Source organism: Pinus tabuliformis, chromosome 8 (assembly GCF_031772625.1).
Source record: "Pinus tabuliformis cultivar Carrire ecotype Pingquan chromosome 8, CPIR1, whole genome shotgun sequence".
Lineage (NCBI taxonomy): Eukaryota > Viridiplantae > Streptophyta > Pinopsida > Pinales > Pinaceae > Pinus > Pinus tabuliformis.
In genome coordinates this window covers 1,112,953,224-1,112,973,454 of record NC_142294.1, presented here as the reverse complement: position 1 = coordinate 1,112,973,454, position 20,231 = coordinate 1,112,953,224, and the positions used below count along the sequence as shown (strand labels likewise).

The following is a 20,231-nucleotide window of genomic DNA, read 5'->3' as shown; positions in this document are numbered from 1 at the left end:
CAACTCAGTGGGGTGAGGAATAAGGTCTGAAATAGACCACAGAACATTCGAATTCAGGAGAAGAAATAGGCCATCGCTCGAGATCAAATTCGATGCTGTTTTAGACAGTGAAGGAGCAGGTCTGAGGTGGAGGCTGAGTTGGAAGGGTTTTTTGAAGGGCTAGTTGCAGGCTAAGTTCTGATTTTAAAGGAAGCAGAATTATTTCTTTTGGAGGCCGAGACCAAGGTCTGTTTTTAAGACGCGTTTCAGTCCTGGTTGAGGCTGAGTTTCAACCCTGTTTGAGGCCGATTTCTCTTGAAGAAGCCCGAATTCCTTTCAGTTGAGGAGGCCGAGCCCTAGCCCTGTTGGAGGCCCTTTGTAACACAGTTCTGAGGCCAAATTCTGTGATACTCTCAGTCTGTTTTAAAAGCTCGGCTGACTTCTGTTCTATTGAGGCCGAGCTAAGGAACAGCAAGTAGACTCCCAGTGTGTTGAGGAAGAGGTTATATCAGAGGCGATTATCTTGTTGTGTCAAAAGCCAAACTAACCTCAGAAAGCGTGACAAAGGGTGACAGACCTAAGCCCTATCCAAGGACAAGCCAAAGCACAAGGGAAAGAGTTGTATTGAAGAAAGGATAGACCCAAGAGTCATCCTACACTCTTATCGATTTGGGTTGGAAGTTTTTGGCAGTCAAGATTAGTGAAGACTATTCCTAGATAGCACAGCAGTCATGCTGTGAAAGCTGTTGAAATGTTTGATGGTATGCTTTTAGAAGCAAGATAAATCAGGATGTGATTTGCAAGGAAAATGGAGGTTGCCAATTAGACTTCAACACAATGAACAGGGCAGAAGTGGAAAGTGACCTCACAACATTGAAATTGTGCAAGCGTTGTTTGACCAGCGTGCAACTAGGGTAAGATTGTGGCTAGTTGCAATGAGTAACCAGCAAAGTGGAAGATCGGTGTTGTGGAGCAATTAAAGAGTAGTGTGAAGCCTTTTGTTGTGCATTTAGATCGTGGCAGGCCATCGAACAAAGGAGAACAAGAATTGTTGCTGACAGATCCAAGGAATAAATTGAAGTAGGTTGATGCCTACAAATTTGTTGAGTTGTTGCTCAGCTAGAGGATTGGAGTCTCCTGTAAGTTGGTGCCTACGAAGTAGCTAAGTTGGTGCTCAACTAGGGGACTGAAATCTCCTATAGGTTGGTGCCTACAAAAATTGTAAGTTGGTGTTTACTTTGTACGAGGAAGTTTACAAAAGATTTAATAAGATAATTTGTATAAGTGTTTCTTATATAGAGATTTGTATTTCATGATTTATGTGCATCAAATGTTTTAAAAGCTAAAAAATTGTTTATAATTATCAAATACTGATTCAACCGCCCCCTGTAGTATTTCCATGTTAAATTAAGTTAAGAGGAGAGGGTTCTACCATATTTAGTAGGTGCACTAAATTTGGCAGAGAGACCAACAAGTGGGGCCAAGGTGCAGTTTACCTATTTCTATTTGTTTTTGACTTAAGAGGATTTAAATTTTCCTATCATCAAATATTTATAATATCCCTAAGGAAGATTAACAGTAAATATGCAAAGCAAAATAGACAAACACATTATGAAATTAAAACAAACCATCAGACCACAAAATTGGCATCCAAACTGCGTTGTCTACTCATTTTATTAAATGGAAGAGGTGTACAACAAGGTGCTAGAATGTGTGCACCTAGGCTTGCTCTTGGCAAGCTAGCAAAAGCCCAAAATGCACAATGGAACACTCCTCCAAGCTGCTGGTAATTCGGCTCAAGAATTGCGTTGTAAATGCCCAGAGAGGTGTTGCTTCCTAAAATGATCTGTTGTTAGAGCCTTCCCCACTGCTCAGAAAATTCTGGGAAATTAATCCCGACCTCTACTCAAGAAACCCAGAATAACCCACGAAGGGTTTGGCCAAAGCTTGACCCTGGAATTTCGACCCTCTTGGGCTTGGTTGGCTCTCCTACTGGGTAAATTGACCCACCTAAGAAATCTGTTGTTGAATGCTCTCAAAATGCCTGCAATCCCTGTTAGAAGGCTTCCCAAGCCTTCCCATTGAATTTCCTCCTCAAACTCCCCTATCTCCACAACTTCCTGGAGTGCCTCTAGCTGTGACTGCACAGTCCCTACGCTGATGTTACTCTTTCTGTTGTTGTTACTCAATTCCCTGTTGTTGGTACGAATTGGGATGAAGTAGAACTCCTCCTAGGGCTGGCACTCGAAGTCCACCGAAGCAAGGGTTGGGATTTCCACTCGGAAACACCCGGTGTGTTGAACAGCACATGCAAACTTGGCTCACTACTCAAGCGTGCTCTTGTCAAAAGACAAATTTTGAAAATGATAGATGATAAGAAAAATGAGAGCCCCTCCTATCTTTTGTCGATTTGCCTCCAAAGGCATCGAATTTTCCTCACCTTTTTCGCACCAATGAGAGCATACTCTCCATGAGAGCCAAAAATACTTTGTGGTGGCCCCCACACTCCACCAAAGTCGCAATCTTTCCTTCGAACTCTAAAGTTGGGGTGCTTCTCATGCCAAAAATCAATTGTGGGTCCCCTAGGCCCACTTCTCCTAAGTGAAACAATGCAATACACCAAAATTGAGCAAAATTTGATATTTACTTAGTGAAACACTAAGTAGGAATATCACAGTCCTCCCCGCCAAAACGTTGCTTGTCCTCAAGCAACTGCAAAGAAGGATGTTGTAGTATTTGTTCCCCCTCCCAGGTGGCATCCTCATCTGGTAGATTCCTCCATTAGACCAAAAACTCCCTGATGACCCTGTTATGCAGATGTCTCTCCCTGGTATCCAAAATGGCCTCTGGTTCCAACACTAAGTGCCCCTCATCATCCATAGGGGGTAACTTTGTGGCTACTGTAACATGTTGTCCCAGTGCCTTCTTTAGGCAAGACACGTGAAAAACGTTGTGCACCCAGCTCCCCGGGGGTAGCTCCAACTCATATGCTACCTCCCCCACCCTCTGAGTGACACGATAAGGCCCATAGAAGCAGAGTTTGAGCTTGAGCGTAGATTGTCTGTACAGCTGGAGCCTCAAGAATACCAAGTCCCCAACTTTGAGCTGCCTCTCAACTCTGCCCTTAAATCTTCTGTTGATTTTAGGCCATTTGTAGGTTGTCCTTCAAAGCCCTCAAGATATCTTAGCTCTCCTATATCCAGTCCTTGGCCCTTGTGGCCCTGCTGTCTCCAAACATAATGTCAGCAAAAGACAACGCATCGTAACCATATAGAGCTCGAAACAGTGGCATCCCTATAGACATGTGATGTGTAGTGTTGTAGCAGTATTCACCCAAGTGCAACCACCGTATCCATGCTCTTTGCTGCCTGGTCACATAGTTACCAAGTAGCCCTCCAACCACTTGTTAACTATCTCCATTCGTTCGTCTATCTGAGGGTGGTAACTGGTACTTAGGGTGAGCTCAGTACCCACCAACTGGAATAGCTCCTGCCAAAACCCACCCATGAATCTATTGTCTCGGTCACTGACGATGGTCTTCGGGAGACCATGTAGCCAAAACACCTCTCTAAAAAACAATTTGGCCACCTGTGAGGTCGAGTACCGGGCTGGAATGGCAAAGAAGTGAGCTTACTTTGTCAAGTGATCCACCACTACATAGATGCAGTCTTTGTCGTGTACTGTGAGCAACCCGGTAATAAAATCCATCGATATGCTTTCCCATTTCCCCTCCAGAATGGGAAGCAGCTGCAATAGGCCTGTGGGGCATGGCTGCTCTCCTTTGTTTCATTGGCATGTGTCGCACTCCCAGATATGCCTCAAAACATCATCCTTGAGGCCCTTCCACCCAAAGCACTCCTAGATGGTCTAATATGTCTTTGTGAACCCTTGATGCCCTGCTAATGGTGAATCATGAGCAACCTGTAGAATCTTCTCCCTCAGCGAGGAGTTGGGTACCAAGTAAATCCGGTCTCGGTAGTAGATCACCTCATTCATCACCCGATACTGATCATCTGTCACCAACCCATCAAGGACCTCACATGCAAACTTGTCCTTGGAGTACTCAACTAGTAATTGCGCCCTCCAGTCCGGGGCGATGCTCATCAAGGACAAAGTGGTTGGTCTCCTAGACAACACATCAGCCACTATGTTGTGCTTCCCTTTGACATACTCAATGTCAAAGTCATACACTTGTAGTTTGCTCACCCACTTTTGTTGCCTCTCCTGTAGCTGTTTCTGCTCCAAAAAGAACTTGAGGTTGTTGTGATCGGTCTTGACCTTGAACCTGTTCCCCACCAAGTACTGCCTGAACTTGGCCAACGCATGCATGATGGCCAGCATCTCCTTATCATAGATGGAGTAAAGTAGCTCATGGGGCAGTAGCTTCCTACTCTCAAATGCTATGGGGTTCCCTCCCTGCAACAATACGACCCCCACACCCACTCCTAATGCAGCACACACCAACACGAAAGGCTGAGTGAAGTCAAGAAGTGCCAACACCAAACAGCTACTCATGACCTCCTTGAGGCGATCAAATGCCTCCTGCGTTGTAGTAGTCCACTCAAAGGCCCCCTTCTTCGTCAAGTCTATGAGGGGTGCAGCCAGCTGGGAGAAGCCCTTCACGAACTTCCTGTAATAAGTGCAAATGCCCACAAACCCCCTCAGCTCAGTCACATTCTGGGGCTCTGGCCAATCCCGGATAGCTCTAATCTTCTCCTCATGTACTCTGACACCATCTTCCCCAATGATGTGCCCTAGGTAGAGCATCTTGATCAGCCCAAACTCGCACTTGGACAGTTTGGCATAAAACTATTGCTCCTCTAGAATGCGCAGTACTGTCTCAAGGTGCTGCAAATGCTCTTCCCATGTCCGGCTGTAAATCAGTATGTCGTCAAAGAACACCAGCACGAACTTCCTCAACTGCCCACGAAACATGTGGTTCATGCATGATTGGAATGTCGTGGGTGCATTGGTCAGCCCAAAGGGCATAACCAAGAACTCAAAGTGCCCATAATGGCACCGAAATGTTGTCTTCGAGACATCTTGGTCCCTCACCCAGATCTGATGGTACCCCGACCGCAGATCAATCTTCGAGAAGAACTTCACTCCCCTCAACTCGTCCATCAGCTCATCTATACGGGGAATGGGATAGCGGTTCTTCATCGTCTTCTTGTTGAGGGCCCTGTAATCGATGCACATCCGTAAGGACCCGTCCTTCTTCTTCACCAGCACAACCGATGAAGCAAAAGGGCTAGAGTTGGGCCTGATATGCCTGAGTGCCAACAGCTCATGGATGGCCCTCTCGATCTCATCCAATAAACCTTGGGATGTCGATAAGGGGCGGTGATGATGGCTTGCACCCCTGGCTCCAACTCGATATTGTGCTCAAACCCCCGGTCAAGTGGTTGTCCCGGTGACATGTCCCCAAACACCACTGGATACCTGTCAAGAATAGCATGTATCTCTGGATGTGGTGGCTTGGGCTTTCCCTGACCTCTAAGATCCGCAACTCCACAGCCCACTCAATGTCTCCATGTCTCAAGTCAGCCTCCATCCTATGGGCCAAAACAGTTTGTGGTGGGTAGGAGTGCATCCGCCGAAAAAACATCGTCTTGCCATCTGCCCTACAAACTCCATCTCCAAATTCCTCGTATTTGTTGTGACTGCCAAGCATATAGAGCCACTAGACTCCCAACATTAAGTTGGTGTCTAATACATCCACCACAAAGAAATGATATATCACAAAGTAGTTCCCTATGGTCACTGTCAAGGTTGGTACATAACGAGTGCACTACATGGTCCTATCCCCAGGCATAAGAACTGGGAATCTCTCAAACTCCTCAGTTGTGATGCCCCTCCTCTGAACCAGCTGAGCATCGATGAAGTTGAGGGTAGCCCCACTATCCACGAAAACTGAGACGTGTTGCCCCTGAACAGTGCCTCTAATACTCATAGTCAAGAATTTGGGTACCCCACGCAGTGATGCAAGGACCCCTCCAGTAGGAGCGAAGGAAACTCCCCCTGTTGTTGCTGCTGCTGGTGGTGGTCCTCCTCCTCCCTGTGGTGTTGCATTGTCCTCTCCACTCATCTCAAAATAGGTCTCATCCTCTGCATCGTTGTCAGAGAAGACCTCATTATAGTGGGCCTTGCCCACTGAGCACCTATGGCCTAGTGCCCACGGCTCCTGAAAAGTGAAGCACAGTTTCCTCCTCCTGAGGTTTCTCTGAGTCTCATCAACCCGCTGCCCACGTCCCTGATTGGCTCTCGGTGGTGGAGCCCTAATGTCCTTCCCCCTCTGCTGGAAACCATGTCCAGGGGGAATGGTGCCCTTGCCCTAGGTACGGCTTCCTGCAAATCTCGAGCTCTCCCAACTGCATCCTACAATGTAGCGGGCTTTTTAGACCTCACTAACCCACACAATGGCTCTGCTAGCCCATCCACAAACATGAAAATCCTCCTAGACTCTAACAAGTCAGGCACCATCACAGACAATCGTAGAAACTCTGAGATGTAGGTTTTTGCACTCTCGGTATGCTTAAGCCTCGTCAGCTCCCCGAAATACTCCTCTGGATCCTTCCTCTCAAACCGCTCCAACACCCTCCTAGTGAAATCATCATAGGCAGTGACTCGCGCATGTCCCAACGTGGTCAATCCGTGGAACCACCAATCATGGGCTTTCCCTTCTAGATGCAATGTAGCAATCTTGATTGCCTCCCCTTCTGTCATTTGGTTCAGCGAGAAATATACATCCATCTTTTCGACCCATGCCTTGGCCAAGCTCTTAGAGGACCCATCAAAGGTTTGGAGAAATAGCCTCCCCACAGTGCGTTGCAAATCTAACCCCTACATGTAACCTCCACCATTTTGTCCCTTGGACTTCTTGTTGTCCTTCAACTAACAGAAATATTTGAAAGTGATGGCCCTCCAAAAATCAGGCCCATAAGATTGATACTCCAAGAAATAGTCCCCATAAGGTGTCTGCTCTGGATGCCCACCTGCTCCAGATTATAGAAATGTAGGAATGGTGGATCCAGGGGGTTATTCTGAATCAATGGCATGTTGGCATGGAGAGATGCATGGTGACGTGAGGTGCCAGATCCTTCTCCATAATGGAAATCCCCTTGGACTCCCTTACCCTTGTTGCCATTGCCATTTCTCTAGCCCATTCCTTCAATGTTTCGAGACAAATCCTACACTACCTTCAGTAGCAGTGGGGCAAACTCCTTCTCCTCCTCCCTTTTATCTCCTTAATTACCCCCCATGTTGGTTTCTTCCATCTCTGATTATGTAGTCACAGGATCAGGGGTGATCTCTAACTGCCATTCCTTGCTTCTATACCTCTGCCTCCGGTATGTCACGTTCTGCCTATCCTCTCATGTCATACACTGCACTGCTCCCACAGGTTGTGCCAATTTTATGAGCTCTGATACAACTATACTATCCCTAAGGAAGATTAACAGTAAATATGCAAAACAAAATAGACAAACACATTATGAAATTAAAACAAACCATCAAACCACGAAATTGGCATCCAAATTGCCTTGTCTACTCATTTTATTAAATAGAAGAGGTGTACAACAAGGTGTTGGAATATGTGCACCTGGGCATGCTCTTGGCAAGTTATCAAAAGCCCAAAATGAACAATGAAACACTCTCCTCCAAGCTGCTAGTAATTCGACCCAAGAGTTGCCCTGTAAATGCACAGAAAGGTGTTGCTGCCTGAAATGATCTGTTGTTAGAGCCTTCCCCGTTGCTCAGAAAATTACAGGAAATTAATCCTAGCCTCTACTCAAGAAACCCAAAATAACCCACAAAGGGTTTGGCCAAAGCTTGACCCCAGAATTTCGACCCTCTTGGGCTTGGCTGGCTCTCCTGCTGGGTAAATCGACCCACCTGAGAAATCTGTTGTTGAATGCTCTCAAAATTCCTGCAATACATGTTAGAAGGCTTCCCAAGCCTTCCCACCGAATTTCCTCCTCAAACTCCCCTATCTCCACAACTTCCCAGAGTGCCTCTAGTTGTGACTACACAATCCTTATGCTATTGTTACTCTTCCTATTGTTGTTACTCGATTCCCTGTTGCTGGTACGAATTGGGATGAAGTAGAACTCCCTCCTAGGGTTGGCACTCGAAGTCCACCAAAGCAAGGGCTAGGATTTCCGCTCGGAAACACCCGGTGTGCTGACAGCACATGCAAACTTGGCTCACTGCTCAAGCGTGCTCTTGTCAAAAGACAAATTCTAAAAAATGATAGATGATGAGCAAAATGAGAGCCCCTCATTCCTTTCGTCCTTTTGCCTCCAAGCTACCCATGTCAGCCCACATCAAATTTCACTCACCTTTTTCGCACCAATGAGAGCGTACTCTCCATGTGGGTCGAAAATCATTTATGGTGGGCCCCACATTCCACCAAAGCCACAATCTTTCCTTCAAACTCTAAATGTGGGGTGCTTCTCATGCCAAAAATCAATTGTGGGTCCCCTAGGCCCACTTCTCCTAAGTGAAACAATGCAATACGCCACAATTGAGCAAAATTTGATATTTACTTGGTGAAACACGAAGTAGGAATATCACAATGTTAGATTGATCTCAACCATCCAAGGAGATCTAATCTTAGTGATTTGTGGCAGTGGAGGGCCCAAGTCAAATTCTAAGAGGGAAGGAAGGGTGCAAAACTTGGTCATTATGAACAAGACATCTTGGTGTTCAGCTTAGGGAGAGAGGGAAGGGTTCAGCTCAATGCTAGGGTTTCAGATCAGTGTGAAAGAGGCAGAGAAAGGAGGTCGATTAAGCCAAAATCACTTCTGGTGATCTGCATACCTCTCCAGGGGCCAATATAATTGTGCAAAGGTGGTTGTATAGGGAGTGTGAGTTCGTACTAATGTGTAGAAAAGAGGCAGAGTGTGTTTTCAGTGCGCAAACAACTAAGTAGAGGGTTTGCAGAGAGAGATAGGGAAGTTTTCCCTCTTGAATGTAATCTTTTCCTTAAGCAGATTTTGTTGAGCTGAACAATAAAACACCAAGATTGTAAGTTTTCCCCAGATTGGCGTTTCTTGGGTAAATTTATTGTGCATTGTTTTTATGGTGTGCTTGTCTTCATCTATTCCTTTTATTTTTCGTTGCATGCAAGTTAGAAAACTCAACATATTTGTGGGTTAAAAGTTAAAGTTCATATTTTCATTCTTTGCTTGGTTAAAATTCACAAATTAGTTAGTTGGGTTTTAGAAAACTAACATGGTATCAGAGCCACATCTCTGGGTGAAGACCAGCACCATGTTGTTTCGACCTCAGTGACAGGAACGGCTTGCACTAAGGAGGTGTTAGTGCAAGTGCAAGTACATATCGTTCTAGTAAAGTGTCAAGCGCAGATTTTACTAGTAAACCTGTTAATTTTTGTCAAGTTCTATGTTGTTATAATTACTTAACAATGTAGCATTCAATTTCATTCACCCCAAAACAATTAAGCAATTATAGATAGAACAATAAATAGTAATGCACAATAGAAGATAGCCAAGCACAATGAGATAGATTTTTTGTCAAAGACTAGGGCAAAACCCCACAAGGGAGAAAACCCAAATCAATTCTTCTTCTTCTTAGATATTCAATCAATGTTCAGCTGAGATACATAATCCAATTTGTACATCCATAAACAGTCAAAGTCAACCTTTGACTTTCCCAAGTCAACCAAGTCAAATCCAATCAAATGAGAGAGAAATATCAGCAATCTATTACTAGTCAACAGTCTGGTCAAAGGGCCGAATTTCGGCTTGCATTTTCCACAATCAAACTTGGTCAAATCACACTTAACCTATGATCAACGAGCGAGTCAAACCCTGCAATCAAACCAAGTCAACGATCCAGAACAAGAGTGAATATCTCAATCAAAGATGATCAATGTATCCCTGCAATTCTTCGTCAAAGGAGAGAGTTGACCTGCGGTCAACCTCAATCATCGTGCCTAGAATAGAGATGAAAAGTACAGTCAACCAGAGTCAAAGCCTTCCTAAACTATTCGGCCTCCAAGAGAGTCAAAGAGTTCAATCAAAGCAGAGACAAATCCTCCAAGTCAACACTGGTCAAATAGAAGATGGGTCAGTGAACGCAGACAAATTCTCTTTTAGATTCCTTCACGCGTGTGAGTCTTCCTTGGTATTTCAGATCGATGTGATGATGATGATGTGATGCTCCAAATGAGGCTCAACAAATTTGTATTTATATGTGTTTCATGAGGTGGCTTTTCACACGTGGGGCCGACTTGTCCTTATTGAGACCAACTTGGTCAAAGTCAAAATATAAGTTGTCTCCATTATTTTGCTAATGAAAATTCCGACCGAAGCTACCAACTTTCAACACTCCCTCTCAGCTAGGGAGGAATTTTGGTTGCATCATAAGTCTCATCTCATATGTACATGTCTCAACAAAAGGGAAGTTGATAGCTGCACTACCATCATATCCCATCTCATCTCATCTCATCTCAATTCAAAAATGATGACTCGATCCATAGAAGAAGAAGAATGATCCACACTAACAATAGGGAAGATTGATTTACCACAACTATGTCCATGGCAGTCATAAATAACCTTGGTATAGATCACACACCCTATGTCCATTGACTGATCCTCACCCAGCTTGATCCTCAGTAATCAAGTGGTAGAACACCTGCATCTAGCACTTAGGGGAGATTAATTTACCATAAGGAAGCCCATGGCAGTCGTGTCCGACCTTGGTAAATATCACACACACCTAAGTCTCCTCACCCACTGGTCAGATGGATGGCAATGTCGACAAGCTTAACCATCTCAATATGGCCCTTGGTCAATAATGACACAAAGGTGACTTGCGAGTAGGATGCATATTAGGATATGTACTAAGCCAAGTCCATGGCTCCAAGGAGTACCCTCACACGCAATAGCCTCACTGCTCATCCCCCCCCCCCACCAAGTCCATGGCTAGTCAAAAGACTGGGGGAAGAGCATATGCTCAGTGTTCTCAATCAGCAGTGTTCCCTGCCAAGGAGGGACACATTCTCCTGCACTCCAAGCTGCTCTTTGAAGAATAAGACCTTCGCTTTCAACAAAGGCTTGGTGAGAATGCCTGCAACCTACTCATCTGCCAAGATGTGTTGGAGCCGCACTACTCCTCTCTGTACCATATCTCTAATGTAGTGGTATTTGATCTCGATGTGCTTCGACCTATCATGGAACACTAGATTTTCTGAAAGTTTGATCCCGCTTTTATTATCACAGTATATCACGGTCATATCTAGCACATGATCAAACAACTTTGCAAAGAGCTTCAACAACCGCACTACCTCACCATTAGCCATACTAGTTGCAATATACTTTGCCTCGGCTATATATTGAGAGCAACAAATCTCTGCTTCCTACTCATCCAGAAAATCATGGTAGATCCCAAGCTAAAGCAGCACCCCGATGTGCTCTTCCTATCGGTAACACTCCTAGCCCAATTTGCATTTGTATATCCATGTAGTCTCAAATCAACACTAGAGGCATATCTCAGTTCATGAGTGATCGTCCCATTTAGATATCTCAACACATGTTTTGCAGCGACCCGGTGAGCATGCAAAGGTTCTACCATGAACTGGCTCAAGGTGTTAACAGCAAAACATATATTCAGTCTAGTGTTGAACATAAACGTCAAAGCCTCAATCAGTAGTCGGTACATAAAAGGATCCACTAGATCTAGTCCCGCAATTTCACCATATAACTTTTCGAAGTTTGCCTCCATCATTGTGGCCATGGATTTGCAATCCATCATCCCAAATCTCTCCAAGAGTTTGACGACATATTTTCCTTAGCTGAGGAAAATCTCTCCAAGTTTCTACCACACTTCTAAGCCCAAGAAATAGTGCATGAACCCAAGATCTTTCATCTCAAATTCGAAGGCTAGCTCTCTCTTACACTGAATGATCAAAGGTTCTTCTCTTGTCATGAACAAATCATCAACATATAAAACCAAAGTCAAAGGCATATGTTGAACAACCTCAAAGTAAAGGTTGGGGCCGACATTGCTTCGATGAATCCCAGCTTTATCAAATGTCCATTAATCCGAGCATACCAAGCCCTGGGAGCTTGCTTCAGTCCATAGAGGGATTTCTTCAATCTGCAAACATGGGTTTCCCTGTCATGTTCCTCAAAACCCTGAGGTTGTTCCAAGTACACTTCTTCCTTGAGTATGCCATGAAGAAAAGTTGTCTTCACATATATCTAATGAAGACTCCAACCTTGATTCGCAGCTACAACAATGATAGACTGGATGGTTGTGTTTCTGGCAAGAGGGCAAAATATCTCATCATAATCTTCTCCCTCTTTCTAGGAGAATCATCTAGCCACAAACCTAACTTTGAACTTTTCAACATTATCATTAGTTGCATGTTTGATTTTGTATATCCACTTGGAAGTCACTACAGACTTCCCCTCAGGTCTCGAAACAACCTCCCATACATCATTTTTCATGATGGACTGATATTCCTCTGTCATGGCATCTCTCCAAACTTGTTCCTTCATTGCTTCTTCATAGCTAGCAGGTTCAGATTGTATGATGTTGCTCATCAATGCAACATATCCCTGATATTTGTGAGGTTGCTTGCTTTCTTTGAAGGTGCCTCTAGGGGCTGAATGTTTCTCTGCATCTTGTAATGTATCACGAAGCCACAAAGGTCTCTTCCTAGAAGAGGGTAGATCACAAGGAGGAGGATCTAAAGGATCCAAAGGTGCCATAGGCTCATCTAGAAGGTCAAGCTCTAGCATGGATGGCTTTGCATCTACATCCATAGTATCATCTCTTCTCTCAGTGCTGGCAGGGACAGGAGAGTCCCTTGCTTTTCCAAGGGCAGCATCTTCATCAAAGGTCACATCCCAGCTAAACTCAATGTTCCTCTGTCCTGGCACATATATCCTGTAAGCTTTAGAATTTTCACAATAACCAACAAACGTACCTTTCTTTCCTGAAACCTCTAGCTTTGACCTCTTCAATTTCAGTACATGAATGTAGACAGGGCAGCGAAATATTCTCTAAGTGTTCAACATCCAGTTTCACACCTGTAAAAATTTCTTTGGGAGCCTTGTCCCCCAAGACTGGATGACAGCTTCTATTTTGGACATATATTATAGTATTTGTTGCTTCTACCCGCAAAAACATAGGAAGTTTTTGATCATGAATCATGGCTTTGATTGCTTCCAAGATGGTCTTGTACTTCCTCTCAGCAACATTTTGTTGAGGGTTGTACAGAACACTCACCTCCCTCTTAATCTCGGCTTCCTTACAAAATTCTTTGAAGTCAGTTGCAGTGTATTCTCCTCCATTATCTGTCCTCGGGATCTTGATCTTCTTCCTAGTTTGATTTTCCACTAGAGCTTTGAAGTACCTGAACACCTGATCCTTGGTCTTCAAGAAGAAGATCCAAGTCTTATGGGAGAAGTCATCAACAATGGTCCCTTGACATTCTTTCCAATAGCACATCCCTGACATACACCTCCATGATCTACCTGAATCTCTGGAATGCCTAAAATCGTTTTGCTTAAATCAGGCAAGGCCCTATAATGAAGTTCAGCAAATCTTTGATTTCAAAGCTCATACTGATTTGTGTTATCATGGACCAATGCTTGAATTGTTCAACCACACATTCTGTATAGGCCTTCATTCCTAACACCAAGTGTGAAGGTTGCCTTTAAGCTAGATTTCCTTGGCCACGCAAGGACTTTTCCATTAATGAATGCAACCTTGAACCCTTTGTCTTCAATAGCCGAAATGGAGACAAGATTCTTCTTCAAGCCTAGCACATATAACACATCCTGCAAATGAATGGTTTGACCAAAATCCAAATGAAAAGAAATAGACCCAATTCCTTTGACAGGATGAATAGAATTATCACGAAATATAATATTCAAATTAGTCTCCCTCTCAACCAGTTTTGAGCGGACTTCACAATACCTAGTGAAGTGTCTAGATGCCCCACTATCCACTAGCCAGCTATCAATGATATTTGGAGATGAGCTAGAAAGAGCAGAAACGAGAAAATATTAAGATTGAGTATTAGCAACATTATCAGCATACCTTGTGTTTTTGTACTTCTTTTGAGGGCGTTGAGTCTCTTCAACACTTGCATGGGCAGCAGGACCTCTTCCTCTCCTATTGTTGGAGTTGTTGTTGTAGCTATTGTTGTTGGTATTGGGCCTCAGAGCACTTCTTATTTCAAGACAATCTCAGGCTATGTGGCCAAATTCATCGCATCTATAGCATTGCACTTTGGACAAGTCCCTTCTATTAATATTGAATGTTGGAGCTGGCTTCAACTTCCATTTGGAAGGTCTTCCTTTCCCTTTCCTTTCCTAGCATTTGCTGCAAAGGTTGTAGGTTCTCCTTCTTCTTATCTTTGAATTCTTCCTCTGAAAATGAGCCTAGATTCTTCTTGAATGCAAATGCCCAAAAGTTCATCAAATGAAGGGAGCTCCTTTCTACTACTAATGCTTGTTATGAATGTCTCCCAAGACATGGGAAGTCCTCCAAGGGTCATCTGCACCAGCTCTTTATCAGGTATGATTTCTCCAATGGAAAGAAGTTGATCTCTTATTTGAGAGATTCTCATGAAGTAGGTTGTTATAGATTCTGACTTGGACATCTTGATGTCATAGAGTTGACTCTTCAAGGCAATAATGTGGCTGAGATTGTTGACCTCATACATCCCAATCAATTTGTCATACATCTCCTTTGACTTCTTCAGCTTGGACACATAAGTGATGAGATGATCTCTAAGAGAATCAATGATGATCTTCTTAGCCTTGATCTCACCCTTCTTGTACTTGGATTTGACACTGGCATTGGCATTCTCAAGGGGTTACCTTGCCCTCCACATACTCCATCACATCATTCTCTTCAAGGGTAAGATCCAATCTAGCCCTCCATGCTGCAAAATTGGAGGCATCATTCAACTTCTCTTCAATCTTGAAGTAGGAGGAAGTCATCTTGTCCAAGAGAGTTGATCACCAATTAGCAAGAGAAGTGTCTCAAGGGGTGTTTTCTTTGTTCTCCAATGGTTGATCTTCACCTCAACTTTGATACCATGTTAATTTTTCTCAAGTTCTATGTTGTTATAATTACTTAAACAATGTAGCATTCAATTTCATTCACCCCAAAACAGTTAAGCAATTATAGATAAAACAGTAAACAGTAATGCACAATAGAAGATAACCAAGCACAATGAGACAGATTTTTGGTCAAAGACCAAGGCAAAACCCCACAAGGGGGAAAACCCAAATCAATTCTTCTTCTTCTTAGATATTCAATCAATGTTCAGCTGAGATACATAATCCAATATGTACATCCATAAACAGTGAAAGTCAACCTTTGACTTTTGTTAATTTTAGATAACAATGGTATGTTCTATGCTTTTAGCACAATTTACTTCAATGTTCTTTATCAGCCCAATGACAATTTCCCATTATATTCAGTAGCAATCACATTAACTTAAACACATTAATAGTAAATGCAAATAGAAGATAAAAATATGTGCCGAAGACGAAACAAGACGAGGACAAAAGATATGGCGGATGCCAGGGGAAAACCCCAATGTGGGGAACCCTTTGATCAAATCTTCTTATTATTCTTCAATAGTTCAATAGAGAGAGAGTACAAATATCAAATTTACTTGCCCAAAATAGTCCTGTCAAAATCAGGAGTCAACTACAGCCCTAACCAAAAAGTCAACACTAGTCAAAGTAGCAACAAAATGTCCTCCAAGTAGCTCGGTTAACAGCGGATTAATTCGACCTTCCAAGAGAGTCAAATTCAGTGCAAAACAGTGCGATCAACCCAGTCAAAGGAGAGAGAACATTGTTGTAATTTCTGCAGTCAAATTTGAAGTCAACGCTAAAGTCAACCCTGGTCAAACTGTCCCAAACTCCTCGATATCTGTGCCAATAAATGCGGCCTCCAAAAATCAAATTTCTACCTCCAAAACACAGTCAAAACTCGGTCAAACAGCAAGGGTCAACGCTTCCTTGTAACCCTAAAATTTCCGGCCAACAAAACAGTGCCGAAATTAGTCCTCCTTTCACATGTGTGAAGTAGAGAAGGTTGCCTCCAAGTTGTATGAACCAATCAAGAGAGGAGAGAGAGAGATATGTGATGAAATGAGTGATGTCCAAATGAGAAGAGAGGTCACTCCTATTTATACACTTCGTTGAGGGTGAGGAGACACATCTATTGGGCTTTATGAACCTACATTTGACTAAGGCCGACCTTGACAATTTGTGCATGAGAGAGAATAAATTCAAAATTCCATTTCTGCTTGTCAGAATGAGATGATCTTTATATCAAAATTGGACCTCTCGAAAAGAGGAATCCAATGCAATAATCATCTCCAACATATGAGCTATCCTAAGGTGGAATTTGGCCCTACTTGCCAATTTTAACACTCCCTCTCAACTAGGGAGAATTCCACTTGCTAATCCATCATGCCATCTTGTCATTCTGTACCATCCCTGTCATAATTGCCCTGCTCTGCTAAACCATGAAGTACTAATGAAGAAGTGATCGAGAGTGAATCATACCACTTTACACTAACTAAAGTCAGTCCTTGATCCCAAATCAAGTTGTTGAACACCATGCATCCTAGTCATAGGGAGTACGGTAGTACATGATGCATCCATCGGTAGTGCTATGGTCCCTAACCATCTTTTCCCAACTCATTGGCCAAACGAGAGGTACTTCCCATGAGTCCTAGACCCTATGAGTAGGATGTATGCTAGAGCATCAGCAACGGAAGGTGAACCACTCATCCTGCTCATATGCCATAGCTGAAGGTGAACCCCTCATCTTATGCATATGTCAATCGTAGGGGAAGGTGAACCACTCACCCTACACACATGTCAACCATAATGGGGTATCACGGGGGAAGGTGAATCACTCACCCATTATCCAACGCACCACTAAGGGAAGGTGAACCACTCACCCTATGGTCGCTTAGAACTCCAAGAATTACCCCAAGCCCCCAGGAGCTCCCAGAGCTTAGTGTCCAACTCATATGGGACCCTCATAGGAGGGTCGTTCCACGACTCCAAGTCTCTCTCAGAAGGTTAAGAATTTGACCTTCCCCAAAGGCTTCGTGAGAATGTCAACAACCTGCTCATTCGTCCTGATGTGTTGGATCCTTATTGCTCCCCGTTGTACCATATCCCGGATAAAGTGGTACCTCATATCAATGTGCTTGGAGCGGTCGTGTTACACGGGATTTTCTGATAGGCGAATCCCACTTTGGTTGTCGTAGAAGATCAGGTGGTATCTAGCACGTACTCAAATAGCTCATTGAAGAGCTTCCTCAACCAAACTGCTTCACAACAGGGCATACTCGCAACAATGTATTCGGCCTCAGTGCTACTTAGTGCAACCAATTTCTGCTTCCTTCTCATCCAAGAAATTGAAGCAGACCCCAAAGAGAAGCAACACCCAAACGTGCTCTTACGATCCACCACACTACCAGCCCAATCAACATCTGTATATCCAGGTAGCCTCAAATTCCAAGCAATGTATCTCAGTCCATAGTGGATTGTGCCCCAGAGATATGTCAAGAGATTCTTGGCAGCAATCCAATGAATGTGATGAGGCTCGACCACAAACTGACTCAACGTGTTCACAGCGAAGCATATGTCAGGACGGGAGTTGACCAAGAACATTAGGGCCCCACAAGTTGGCAATACTCAGAAGGGCTTGCTAATCCAGGCCTAGAAACACTTCCACATAGCTTCTTAAAGTTGAGTTCTATCGGAGTAGTCACAGACTTGCAGTCCACCATCCCACATCTCTCAAGTAACTTCACAATGTATTTTCCTTGAGAAAGGAAAATCTCACCTGGCTTTTGCCAAACCTCCAACCCTAGGAAATAATGCATCAGTCCTAGGTCCTTCATCTCGAACTCGGAAGCCAACTCCTTCTTGCATTGATGAATGAGAGGGTCATCACCTATCAGAAAGAGATCATCCACATAAAGGACCAGAATGAGAGGTTTGTCCTTTTTAACCTTGAGGTATAGGTTCGGATCAGCATCACTCCTTGTAATCCCATCTTCATAAGATAGCTATTGATCCTCTCATACTAAGCCCTCAGGGCTTGCTTTAGCGCATAAAGTGCTTTCTTCAACCTGCATACATGTGTCTCACGATCTTGAACTTCCAACCCCTTGGGTTGTTCCACATAGACTTCTTCTTTAAGCGAGCCATGCAAGAAAGCAGTTTTGACATCCATCTTGTGTAGGCTCCATCCTTGCAAGTGGCAAGGCCTATAATCGAACGGATGGTGGTATATCGGGCAACCAGTGCAAATATCTCATCATAATCTACTTCTTCCTTTTGAGAGATGACTCAAGCAACAAATCTGGCCTAGAACTTTTCAGCACTCCCATCAACTTCATGTTTGATCTTGTAGAGCCATTTTGAAGTAACCACAGACTTGTCCTTGGGTCTAGGAACCACATCCCAGACATCATTCTTCATGATCGACTCATACTCCTCGTTCATCGCATCCTTCCAAATTTGTTCCTTCACGACTTCTTCGAATGTGCAAGGCTCAAATTATACAATAGTACTCATGGCAACTAAGTACACTTGGTACCTATTCGACTTCTTGCTTTCACGAAATGTCCCCCTCGGTTCAATATGTTTCTCAGCATCTTCAAGAGTATCTTTGAGCCACAAAGGCATTTTTCTTGAAGTAGAGGGCTCACTAGGAGGTGGATCAATGGGATCCATCAAACCTTCAACATCAGGCATCAGTTCATCAGAAGGAGGTTCATCTTGCTTTTCTACATCAAAATAATCATTGTCCTTCCTAGGGATAGGAAGATCTCAGACTTTCCTAAGAGCAGAAACTTCATTGAAAGTGACATCATGACTTAATTCCACTTCCCTTTGACCAAGCACATGGATTCTATATGCCTTGTAGTTTCACTATAGCCCACAAATGTTCCTTTCTTCCTAGATGCATCTAGTTTGTTTCTTTTCTCTTTCGGCACATAAAAATATACAGGACAACCAGAAATTCTAAAATGAGAAACATCAAGTTTCTTATGGGTTAAAACTTCTTCGAGTGTCTTGAAGTCCAAAGCTTGATGTGGGCATCTATTTTGGACATACACAGTGATGTTGGTAGCTTCTCCCCATAAGAACTTCAGAAGACCTTGATCATGTAACATAGCACGGGTGGCTTCTATGATAGTACGATTCTTCCTTTCAGCAACACCATTTTGTTCAGGAGTATACGCGATAGTAGCCTCCCTCTTAATGCTAGCTTCTCTACAATAGTTTTAAATTCATTTGACTCATATTCGGTCCCATTATTGGTCCTCAATATTTTGATCTTCTTCCCTATTTGATTCTCAACCAAGGCTTTGAAAGAGCGGAACCATTTGAATACTTCATCCTTCTTTAAGAAATAGATCCATGTTTTGCAAGAGAAGTCATCCACAAAAATAGCATAGTACAAATATCCACCCAAAGATGTCACGGGCAACATACCTGATAGATCAGAATGGACCAATTGAAGAATATCGGTGGTTTGAATTTCACTTGAGGGGAATGGTCCCCTTGTATGTTTTCCAGCTTCACATCCCTGACAAACACCTTCATGATTTAAATTGAATTCGGGCATACCTGTGACCATCTTCCTTGCATTAGGTAGGGCTTTGAAATGAAGGTGAGCAAATCTTTAGTGGCATAATTCAGATTGAAGAGAAGTATCACAAGTAATTTCTCCCGATGGACTTCCTCCAACCTGATAGAGACCTTCAACCCTGAATCCAAGAGTGAATGCATCTCTTGGGTTCCTTTGCCAAACACGAACCTTCCCATCAATGAATGTCACCTTGAAACCTTTATCTTCCATCGCAGAAATAGAGACCAGGTTCTTTTTTAGATCAAGTACATGCAACACTTCTTCTAAATGAAGAGTTTGACCTTGATTTAAGTGAAGAGTAATAGTTCCAATTCCTTTCACGGGATAAGTAGCATTATCCCCAAGTACAATCTCCATATTCGTCTCCTTTTCAATCAAGTATGAGAGGGCCTCCTTGTACCCAGTGAAGTGCCTTGAGGCACCACTATCAACCAACCAATGGTCCAATGTATCCGAGGATTGGTGGTGGTGAGGGCAGAAATTAGATAAAATTATTTTTGCTTTACAACATTAACTTCTTCATACCTAGATTTTCTCGACTTCTTGGGAGGACGGCCATTTCCATT

At 43.4% G+C, this 20,231-nt stretch overlaps 1 protein-coding gene across 1 annotated transcript in view; it reads right to left on the bottom strand.

Moving 5' to 3' along the window:
* LOC149239243 (NAD-dependent malic enzyme, mitochondrial-like) overlaps positions 1 to 20,231 on the bottom strand; it is a 220,000-nt gene that overhangs the window by 164,987 nt on the left and 34,782 nt on the right. The gene's annotated exons all lie outside the window — the stretch shown is intronic.